Source organism: Astyanax mexicanus, chromosome 6 (genome assembly GCF_023375975.1).
Source record: "Astyanax mexicanus isolate ESR-SI-001 chromosome 6, AstMex3_surface, whole genome shotgun sequence".
NCBI classification, from domain to species: domain Eukaryota; kingdom Metazoa; phylum Chordata; class Actinopteri; order Characiformes; family Acestrorhamphidae; genus Astyanax; species Astyanax mexicanus.
Genome location: NC_064413.1, coordinates 30,971,670 through 30,983,978, shown reverse-complemented (window position 1 = coordinate 30,983,978; position 12,309 = coordinate 30,971,670). Strand labels below are relative to the sequence as shown.

The window sequence follows — 12,309 nt, the reverse complement described above, 5'->3', positions numbered from 1 at the left end:
ACTTAATGTAGCAGCCCCCATTCGCTTTGCAGAAGCCCAAGGATCCCACTAAACCTAATGTGCTCTTAAGCACTCTCGTACCTAATCTCCTCTGACAGGGTTAAATTCTGTGCTAATCACCAAGCGATTAAATTCCCAGAACTAAACTAGCATGTAAATGGTGGCGGTGGTGCCTGTATGCCTCGATAAAGCCGTTTTAGCCCTGTTCCAGCAGTGGCTCCTCAGCTATTCATTGTGCTTGACATTCCTGACATGCTCCTAAATCTCTCCCTCCTTCCCTTTAACTCTTCATCTTTCTCCTGTCACTCCGTCTCGTCTTTGTCGTTCTATCTCTCCGTGACTTTTCCTCACTCCTCTGATAACCACTTTTGTGCCTTCAGGCTAGCAGCATGTCCTGTTTTATATCATTCCTTCTTCTGCTATGTTCACGCCTGATATTTCTTAAGAAGGAAAAGAAAGAAGTCCTAAGTCTTAAGGTGATAAATGTGTTGCTTGGATACTTGCTTGGCTTGTATTTTACATAATGCCCTTTCATATAATCAGAAATCAAGTCACTGCTGAGTGCAGAGTTTTCTAAAGCAGAAATCTAGCATAATCAGGTCTGATTGACACCAGGTGAAATATTAGAACTTCTTCAAAGGCAGTTATCTGATAAAAGGTGACAAAGGTCTGACTAGAGGAATAATTACATATTTTGCTTTGCAAAACAAACAAACAGGTTTCCAGTGACAGAGAATGATTGCAGTTGCATTCATTTTATTGCTATATTCGACCTCTTTCTGTCAACACAAACAGTTGTTTATTATCTGCAGGCTGCAGTCTGTGGTTCACATGGAAGCAGCAACCGGGCTCACCTTAACAGTTGAGGATTATAACTGCTTTGTTTTGTATTTTTTATGTTTATATTTTATGTTTTGTATGTATTATTATTTTATTTTTTCAGATTTACCTGAACTAGAGGTAATATTTTGCTTGTATGATATACAAGCTAAAGCTGTGGAGCGTAATATTTTTCACGGGTGTCCATAGAGCTGGACAGTAATTTAATAACAATATTTATTGCAACAGAAAATATTTAGATAAAAGTGATGTGATGTAAATTAGGGGTGTGCCATATCTTATTGTATGTGATAATATCGCCAAAAATGTTGAATATGGTAAACGATATTATACCCTAAAATATCGTGCCATATCACCCACTCCTAATTATCACATCAGCGTACTACTTTTTTGCCGTTTTTAGCAAAAGAAAAATGTACACGGTTCTCATTTCCCATTATATATCTACTAGAGACAGATTATATCTATCCTGTATCATTTATTTTACTTTAATACTGGATATATGGAGATATATGGAGTGCATTGCTAGTATCATGACATTCTGGATCATTGACTTTTGTTACAAATCTGATAAAATTATTTTTTGTAATATCTCAGTTAGCCATATCATATTGCATGCAATGATACAAATTTAAAAAAAAATCTAATTCAGTGTCATATTGACAAAAGTATCGTTATCGTGAAAATACATGAAATATTGTGATATTATTTTAGAGCCTTACTGCCCACCCCTAATGTAAACACATTTTCGATAATGCAGTATCTCTCAGAATCTGAGGCCTGCATTGAGCTGTCAGCTACATGCCAGTGTTTTAAGCTTTATAACTAAAGATCTGAGTAATGTAAAGACATGAAGGTCACAGCAGAACTTGCTTGTCTTACCGATAAAGTGACATAATTCTTTTTTGGGATATTAGCAACTAATACAGCTCTCAGGACAGTTACCATAGCTATTTACTCTCTAGTAGGGTTGCAGCGGTAACCGGTTTCACGGTATACCATGGTATTAAAATGCACGGTTATCATACCGTGTGTGTTTGCTTATTACCGGTAAAACGCAAGCCAGCGGAGAAACTCACCCGCGCATGCGCATCTCTGCTCCGCTTCAGCTGCTCAGCACACAGCGGTGAGAACGGCAGAAAGTGCATCAGAATAAACAAATCTCCGTCCGCCTAAAAAAGGCTAAACTAAAATCAGCAGTGTGGGACTATTTCAGAGACCCGCCGAACGCACCCGAGGATGGTTATCCGATTTATAATCAATGTGGCCGTAAAGTCACAGCTAAAGGTGGACATACGTCAAACCTGTTCTCCCATCTCCGAGAACACCACCCCGCCGTGCAGCGCAAAGTATGTGTTTAGTTTATAATTTTAATCTGAACATAAATTAAATCTCTTTGTAGTCGTGCACAACCCATGCGGTAAGCGCCCGCAAAAGCGCTGAGTTATCCGAAATTTGGGCACGCAGGTACAGGCGTGAAGTGTGTGCTACGACGGATTCACGTGTCCGTGTAAAGGTGCTCGCCGGACTGGATGTGAAAGACGCCATTCATTTACATGCGTTAATTTTCAAATTCTGACGTGCCTGTTTTTCATGTGTTAAAACCAGACTCAGAAATAAATCCCCTCTATCTGGTTATATACCAACTTGGCAGTAAAACGGACGTTTACAACAGTTGTTGATCAGACACTGACCCAGGCTCAGTTTATCAGATATTAAATAATTTAAACTTAAATAATTGTACTGAATAGTTTAAACACAGGATCTTTACTTCTTAGAGGACATGTAATGTGTGACACGTGTGTGTGTGTATATATATATATATATATTATATATATATATATATATATATATATATATATATATATATATATATATATATATATATATATAATTATATACACCCTTAATGACCTTAAGAGTAGTGGAAAAACCTGGTTTCCTTCACCTAATGGTGTACAGTTTATTTTTTTTTAAGGAGACATTATCTATATAGTTGTTCCAGGTTTCTACAATAAATAGTTAATTGAACAAAAAACCTTTGTTGTAATTTCTTTAAGGGTCAGTTTAATAATATATGTAACAAACTGTGATACCGTGATAACCGTAATACCGCTGTATTTTCTGAGACGGTTATCATACCGTGAAAATCTCATACCGTTGCAACCCTACTCTCTAGCCAGCTTTATTTTGGCTAATCTGCTACTGTAGGTTTCATAAAAGTAGTCATAAATTAAAAGATGTATACTGACAAATAAAAATGCACATGCATTTTTTTACTTTCTTTTTTTTCCAACACAGGACAAAACAAAACAAAAACAAAATCACAAAACAGAACCTCAATTGTAAAAAGGATAAGATAGAGACAAGTCTAAATTACACTAACTAAGACGAGAGACACTATCAAGGTCGATTTGTAAACTGCTAAATTATGGAGGATTACATTGTAAACATGCAGTTTTTTTATTTCATTTGAAATTAAACTAGACAAATATCTTAATCATGTCACAATAACAGCTACTATAAAAAATCTTTAAGTGTAGTTACTCTTTTAGAAATATTTAAAAAGCCTAGGATCTTCTGAAAATAACCTCTGGCATGTGTGACTGTCGCCTATGAATTTTTCATCATTTTTAGGCAAATAAAGGTACATCATTCTATCAAAAATGGTCTAAAATTTATATACAAAAGTTATACAATATTAGCAGCATGTGTCATAGACGGATGTTCATTACAGAGCACTGCCATCAGTTCTCTGCATTCAAGCTAAGCACAAAAGGCAGAACGCCATGGGCTTCTCTAGCCTGTCAATGTGTGTGATGAGGTAGAGCATAAATTGTGGCTTCGTACAGTTTATATTTAAATTGGAAATTCAATAATATTATGTATCGGGATATAAATATCTTTCAGAATTGGGTGCCAACAATTTCACAGATGCTCTTCAGTGCCTTCTGCAGCACAGAAAGCTGCACATTTTAGCTGGAGAGGAAGGAAACAACATGAACATTCCTCTGAGAGAAGAACTAGGCCTAACTTTACAAGTTAGGAGTATTTTGATGATCGTTTCAACATACGCTGCGAACGAATCCCAAAAGGCCTCAGATACTTATTAATCAGAGTCACTTCAAAGACAAGAGAAGATTACGTAAAGGAAGTTCAGGAAGTTTGGAAATCTTCAGATGCAATGTGAGAATCTTTTGTGTGTGTGTGTGTGTGTGTGTGTGTTTGTGTGTAGAAAATGAATGACCCTATCTGCCTGTTTTTCTTTTTTTTTTTGTAATTGTGAGCCTAGAGGAAACCAAATGGAGAAATAATGAAATAAAGCTTCTTTTGCTGTGAACATGAAAGCCACTATGACTGAACCGCCTCCCTGGAGGTTTGGTCATTTCTTCAGGAAAATATATCTAAAAAAGAAGAGGTAGGCATTTATCTTTTCTCAAAATGGCAGAACCGCTTGGCAGGAGGAAGTGAATATATGCACTGATATCAAAAATAGGAGTTTTTTTGAGGAGATAGTAGCTATTCCTGCTGGATAGATAGAAATTTGATAGAGCGAGGTGAGAGGATGTGTGGGAGAGAGATGTGAAGCATTGTAAAGCGAAGTGAAACTCATTCTGCCTAAGTGCTTACCGGTCGGCTCTGTTCTCTCTGTCTCTCAGGTTGTATTCCTGGTCCAGCTGGAGCACAGCTCTATTCCTCTTGACAGTGGTGGTTCCTCTACAAAGCCTTAAGGCTTTCCTGTGGACTCGTTGTTTCTCATGCACTGTCAGAAAACAGGAGAACACATCCAGTAATTGCTCTGCCTCAGCACAAATGCCAAGCACTCTGATGCCCCATTTGTGTTCAGCTTCTAAAAGCTTTCTCCTTTAGTGAACACCAGCAAATGTTTGGGCTGCAACAAATTTCCTGGAGATGGAAAGAAATCGCTCATCATTTTCCCCTCCTCAGACTCAAACATCCCTCCTGTTTACAGCAATCCGGTTTCCAGTTGCAGTAGTTTAGCTGAGGTGTGTTTAATGAAAAAGATAAGGATTAAGACATTGATGAAACTGATAATGCTTTTCCTTGCCCTGAAGTAAAAACAGTACGGAACATGAAGGGAGTCCGGGTGAGTTATGATGCAGTGTGTCTGCCTGGAGTGCTTTTATAATTACAGTGGAAGTGGCCATATTTCTTGCCATTAATATGGCATGAAGGTCCCTGGGGGAGCTGTCAAATATCCACAAAACAAAGCTGTGTGGGGAGTCGGCACTGATCAAAATTTCAGTTCTGCCCTGCTGCAGAAAAATGTAGCTCTGGTAGAATGGAAGCACACAGTCTGTCTTTTATACAAGGTGGGCACGGTATGTGAGAAATATGTAGAAATGTTGAAACATGTAATTGACTAAGGCATAATATATATATATATATATATATATATATATATATATATATATATATATATATATATATATATATATATAAAATGATTGCTGGTTAACATGAGTTTAAGGACCTGTCCCAAAGGGGTTTATGCAGTTTGGTGGTTCTGAAGAAAATTAATCTCTAGGCATTGGACATGTGTGAAAATAAATTGGAGTGAATGAAAGAACAATGGATGAAAAAACAGAAAACAGATAAGTGTAGGTCAGTTGTGTTGTGGATTAGAGCTCAGCTATCTGCCTTGAAGAAGTTCATGATGTTTGGTGGCTGTCAGGACACAGAAACTCTATGGCCTGGGTGTGTGTAAAAATGAATGGGAGTAAATGGGAGAAACAACAGATGAAAAAAAAACAATAAACAATTGCAGGTCAATATAGCTTTTAAAAATAGAGGACCTGCTCTAAAATGGCACTTGCAGTTTGGTGGCTTTTAACAGAGAGGAGATTGGGAGAAATGATGGATGAGTCTACATCAAAATATCAGAGAATTTGTTTTTGAGCACTTGCCCTGAGATAGTATAACTGAAAGAGTGTGTATCAGTGGAGTAGAAGTATAGTAGATGAGTGCACATAGAAATAAATGAAAAGGATCATGTGGGGAAAAAAGAGATGAAAATTGTGTTGACATGCTAAGTGTAACATGTTTAAATGATAATCACCCCACATCATCCACACTATTATCTAATATCACGTCCATGCCTGAGTCATGATTATCTGCTTCACAAAGTCAATTCTATTGGCAATACAGTACAGGGAGTAGACAAGCTATTAGTGTGAATTGCACATCTGTGTCAGCAATGGACTCAACTTGCATTCATTAGAAGGTGCATTCACAAATATTTGGACATATAGGGTATGTAATATGTTTGTTTTTTTTCTAGCAGTTTATTATTTGTTGGTGTGTTGTGATGCGCTGTCCCTCGGCTGTCTGCTGAGTCACATATTTCTTGACTGGGGAATGATGTGGGTTATGTAAATGGCAAAATGATATTACAGGGAAAGGATGTTTAAATTAACAACATCCTGTTCAGGAGGAGTTTATTTCCTGTTCTTCTGTGCCTAAGGAGTCTCTACCCTGTTGTTAAACCCATCAAGTGGAAAAGCAGAAGCCCTCGGTAAACTGCTTTTCTCTGCTGTTTGGGTTGTAGGGTGGATCTTCCAGACAGCTGAAGTATTAACAGCTAAAACCTAGACAAATAACAATGGGGAAATAATATCAGACTGTTCCACAGAGGATACAACAACATTAAAACAATTATTATTAATATTAACTAGCTTATGCATCTTAAGATGCTTTTATTATCACCAGAGTTGTACAGACTCACTGTTTAATTATAATTGCCACATTCTGAGGTTTTGTCCATATATATCTGGATATTTTTAAAATCTGGATTTACTTACCTCTTTTTGAAAATTATTTCTACACATAGACAAAAATGCTTGCATGGGCATGCTAGTCCAAAATGGAAAGCTATTACCTCGTAAAAAGTGATCAGGAAGAAACCCCAAATCCATATGTTACAATGTAAGATACAAAAATAATGTATTATAAACCTATGTAGAGCATTGTATATTGGTAAAAGAATAGTATTTAAACATACACATTGTCTTGTTGTGTATTTTATGACTTACGTAGTCCACAAACCACACTCTGTTCACCCAAACCACACTAAAACAGTTCATAAATAACCCATTTTACTGACCACATGAAAAAAAAATGCAGATGAAATCTTCTGTTCTTCAAAATACCTTGTTATGTGTGGACGAGGCCCATTTGACACCAATGAGCAATGACATTGGACATTTTCAAATAGCACAAACACTGGAGTTTTACAGTGATGCTGGGCTGTATCTGTATGATTTTATGAATTACACTGCTGTCACAAAGTTCTGATCAGATAATTGATCAAAACTACATTTTGCACCTATTTTTGATAATAGTCAGAGACAATAATGACTCTTTTTTTACTTTCTGTTACACTCTGCCTGTACTTGACTGCCATAAATAGACGCAAAAATAGGTTTTGTGCCAAACATGTTCTAAAACAATATCTCATATTTCAGACGTTGTGTGAAGTAGCATTCTGTGAGAGGGCTGTTGATGTCTGGTTCTATCAATACACCTCTGTGAACAGTTCTAACTGGATACACGTTTCTAGGATGGAAAAGCTATACGTACATATGCAGACGTTTTCATTTTGACCTTAGTTTATTTAATATATGTATAAGAACATATGAATAATGACTTCCTACCCCACTTGTGTTGAGCATATAGTGTATACAGTAGTGGAGCAGTTCAGCTGCAGGATGACAGTCTGCCTGTTATTACCATCAAAAGGCCATTTCTCATTCAGCAGTTTATTTTTGGGCTTCTAAAGAAAGCCTGTTTTTTCCAGCCCTTAAGATCCTTCAGTCTGGCTAATATAGAAAAATATAAAGGACAGTTTATTATAAAGTCCTCTTCTTCCTGCTATATGCAGTCCAGCTGTGCAGTGCATTTCCTCAATAGCTGCCCTTTTCATGTTTGGAGTGGATTGTATTTCCCTCTCTCCCTCCTTCTCTCCCTCCTTCTCTCCCTCCCTTTCTTCACCCCACCGTCCACCCCCCCCCTCTCCCTCACTCCGTCTCTCCTCGTTCAGGAGTGAAGGACTGCAAGCGTGGCCTCTGCTCTGCTCTCTCTCCCCTGCTGTTCGGTAATCAGCAGGGAAAACACATTTCACGGGCCTGATTACCCCGGGCGCCTACACAGGGGAGGACTGGGGCCAGCCTCTCTCTTTTTACTCGTCTCCTGTTTAAGAGGAGCTGGAGTGTGAACCCCTCATCAAAGCTCCTTCCAGCCGACTAAAAAAGAGCAGGCAAGCAATGCCCCAACTCACAGGACTACACGGAGGCACCCACGGAGGGTGGCGGTGTTATGTGTCACATTTCGGAGTGATGCATTTCAGTAATTTCCTTTATTCCCCGTAATGGAACGCTTTTGTCAGGAGTAATGTTCATGTGCCACTATTTGACATTACCGCAGTGGCACTAGGTCTTTCTCTGTGTCAGCAAATTGACTCATTTCCATTCCTTCAGAGCTCCCTGCCTGTTATTACTGTGTTTACTGAGTTTGTAAATTGGTCCTTTATGAAGGCATACTTCTGAATAGACCTGCACGACTGATGTCACTACTTGGAGCGACACAAGGAAGAAGATGACAGCGCAACACAGGTGTACACAAACATACACTTGGGCACACCTATTATTGGAGACATCTGTACTCCCATTGATTCATTATGATTTTCATTAAGATTATTTATTAAGCCAATCTTGTGAAAACAGTGCAGTCTGGAAAATCACATAGATACCATTCACATCAACAAAACAAACAAAATGGAATGGAAAAAATTTGGAAGGATGGTTGGTGCCAGACAGGCTGCTTTCAGTATTCCTAGAACTGCTGATCTGCTGAGAATTTCCAGCACAACTGTCTTTAGAGTTTACTTTAAACTGTCTTTAGAGTTTACTGTGGTGTAATAAAGAGAGAGGAAAAAGAGAGAGAGGTAAACAGAGAAGGGTCAATGTGTGTGTGCAGAAAATCATCTCAGAATGAAAACCTTCTCAAACCATCAGGCAGATGGGCACCAACAACAGAAAACCACATTGGGTTCTACTTCTGTCAGCCATGAACAGAAAGCTGAGGCAGTAGTAAGCACAAGCATATTCACCCATTATATTTTAATGCCAAGTTGATGATGAGTCAGGATGATGATTCACAATTTCACAAAGCAGAAGTAATCTAAAACTGCTTTTAAAAACAAATCAATGGGTTTAGTATTTTTTTAATTTGTTAACTTTCCTAAACCTTCCTAGTTACCTGATTTGAATCTAATAGAACACTTTTGGAATGTGGTAGAATAGGTAATGTTTTTAGATGTAAAAATTCTCAGGAATTGGATAGGCATATGTATTGGCACTAACCTGGTAAAAAAAAATGTGAAGTCAGTTTTTAATCGAATTGCTGCTGAATCTACTGATTCAAAACATAATATACCACTGCCTGACAACAGGACCAAATGCCAATTTGGCTGGATATTTTGATAATTTTATTATTTGCCATAGAATTATAAAATGTTAATGAAATATAATCCCTTATGCCAGATGTTGTTGTTTGCAGGAGATCCTGTATATGTTCCTTGGTCTTCATTAAAAAAAAAAAAAAACTGTAAATGTTTAACCATATTTAGATTGAGAATTTGCTCAAGACACATGGCAGTTGACATTTCAGAAATCTCATTGGAAATTGATAATCTAGAGCATTTTTAAATAATTAATGTATATATTAGTGTAATCTGGGCTTCTATGCAGAAATATGCAGCTTCATCCCTACTGTTTTTTTTTTTTTTTTCAATCTGTGTTGGACTTTTAGTCCAGTTCCCCGATGCTCCAAAATAACAAAAACTGCAAAACAGGAGAATAAATGTCCAGAAGTCATTGAACGATGGATTGTGCTGATATTTAGTGAGTAAGTACGTAACCTATTGTGTTTGGGCACTTGTAGAGACACAGAGACCAATATAACAGAACAGCATCCCTCCCCACGTTTCTAAATATACCTGCAGGCTGTGTGTACATGCGTTCAGACACTGATCTTGCTAATAGCTCATGGCAGATAGTTGGATAGGGTTGGATAGTTTAGGCCAGTAGGTTGTTCTGATCCTGAGTTATTGGTCCTAGAATGCTGACATGAAGCCCATATTTTTCATAGTCATAATATATATTTATATAAACATATATGTTTATATGACTATTCAAATTGTGTGATACAGTCATAAACACGCACACAGGTTTGGATTCAACATTGTGGAATCCGTGTCACAATAAATTGAAGTGATTTTAAGAGCAAATGGAGGCTCTACCCATTATCGCTAAATAAAGTGCTTTGTAAATGTACACTACCATATATAAGACACAATATAAGCTCACAAATGGAAGTAATGGACATTGCGTAATACAATTAGTGCAAAAGCAACTGCTAATAAAATGAGCCTCCAAGCTCATTGTGCTGTTCTGTGACATTGTTTGGCATGCCAGCATTAGGTGATAAACTTCTCCAGTCAGAAGAAAGCTCCCTAGTAGTATATTATACATCATTATCTTGCTGCTAGAGGAATACTGTCTGAGTTTTGAAGCATTTGGTTGGATTTGAGCAGTTAAGATGTTTCTGTGCATTGCAGAATTCATCCCGCTGCTGCCGTTGGCAGTCACATCGCTAATAAAGACAAGTTGCTTCCACTGGCAGCAATACATGCCCATGTCACTATCTTTCACAGCGAGGCAGTACGCTTTAGATCATGCATAGTGTTTTTTCTCCACACTCTCCTCTTTCCATCACTTTCCATCTTTGTCTCATCTGTCCATAAGATAAGAACAGGCCTTTTTTATGGTGGCTACTTTAGCAGGCAGCCTCTCAGGTCATGCTGATGTCCTTGTCTTAATGGAAGTCTTTGACAGTAAACGTCAGTCATCTGCTGCTGTGCGGTGGTCCATGATCTGTGATGTACAAAGCACTCTTTTTTAGGCCTTATTATGGCACTGCTTTCACTGGCATTGGCATTTTATTGACGTGCTCTTCATGTTGACAGACAACAGAAACAGCCATCAGATGGCACAGTACAAAACATTAGCTCTAGACCTTGAGATAGTGTTCTGTTGCCTGTATGATGCATTCAATATATGTAGATGTACAGTGGCATGCAAAAGTTTGGACACCCTCACCCTGTACAAGCAGAATGTACAGTATGTTACTGTGAATTGTTATTGGGCAGTGGTGGCTCAGTGGTTAGGGCACCAGGCCATGGTGACAAGCTTGTGGGATTGATACCTGGGTTTGGTGGGTAGACACTGTTGGGCCCTTGAGCAAACCCCTTAACCCTATTGTGTAATAAACTATAATACGCAGACTTAAGTGAGAGAAGTATGTAACCTTATTAAGCAACAAAAGTAATTAAGATTATTTGCTTCCATCTTTTATATTTCCAAAATAACCAAAAAGATAAAGGCCCAAAGCACTCTGCATGATCTGAACCGAGTTACACCATCTTTGGTAAGTATTTGTACTTTTGCGCTGCATGGCACCTACACTACTAAACTTTACTGTACCTCTTTAAAAGAATGCAGCAAAATTTGCAAGCTGCTTTTCTGAGCTTGGACATTTAATAAATTGCTAGTTTGTGCTGGATGTCTGCATGGCATTAAATAGAGTGACAGTTCTCTCTGGTCAATCATTGCTCTGTAAAATTTACAAGTCACATTTTAGTGAGTACTTGGCTTGCCTGGAACCATGAGCAAGCAGGTACTAAAAAGTGCCTGGTTCCAGCTACCAAATTTGCTTAGTAAAAAAAAAAAAAAAAAAAAAAAAAACAATCAGAGCAAAAGCATTACATTACTTGTATCAGCTTTTAATGTTTCCAGCTTTTTTCGGAAGGATTCTTAACCATTCTTCGGTGCAAAAGGCTTTTAGTTCTGTGAGCTTCTTGGGCTGTCTTTCGTGCACGGCTCTTTTAAGGTCCACCCACATATTTTGGATGATGTTTAAGGTTGGATGAGGGACATAGCAAAGCAGACTAAAGAAAGTCCATTGTGGTTTTTTTAAGGTGTTTTCAGGATTATTATTTTACAAAAAAAAACATTGCTATTCATTCGCAACTCACTCATTAAAAGCACTCTAAGCTCTTTTTACAGAGCCTAGTTACATTTAGAAATGTATGCTGCAAGTATCTTAACTAAAACTCAGTTACCTCTTTTTTTTCTCCTATTTTTGTTCAACAAAGCTAAATTATGTGTCTCTGTTTTGCTTGTTTCAATCATTAGTGTTATTCATGGTAGCCTTTATCATATAATCTTGGTGAATGGACTGTAGTGGATGGAAACAAAAGTTATTTCTAATTTTTTTTTTTATCTGCAAAAAGTTGGATGAAAACCCAGTTAATGTTTCCTACAGACTGTACTGCTCTGCAGTGTTGATTGTTGGATAATGTTTGATGAACTATGTTTTGTTTACCGCCGT

General features: G+C 37.7%; 1 protein-coding gene and 1 long non-coding RNA gene across 3 annotated transcripts in view; one reads left to right on the top strand and one right to left on the bottom strand.

Moving 5' to 3' along the window:
* rbms3 (RNA binding motif, single stranded interacting protein) overlaps positions 1–12,309 on the top strand; it is a 250,701-nt gene that overhangs the window by 7,992 nt on the left and 230,400 nt on the right. The gene's annotated exons all lie outside the window — the stretch shown is intronic.
* The window catches only part of LOC125802511 (uncharacterized), a 41,214-nt gene that overhangs the window by 13,556 nt on the left and 15,349 nt on the right, over positions 1–12,309 (bottom strand). The window contains exon 3 of the long non-coding RNA XR_007439638.1: positions 4,471–4,603. This is a non-coding gene — a long non-coding RNA (uncharacterized LOC125802511). The remainder of the gene's footprint in view (positions 1–4,470; positions 4,604–12,309) is intronic.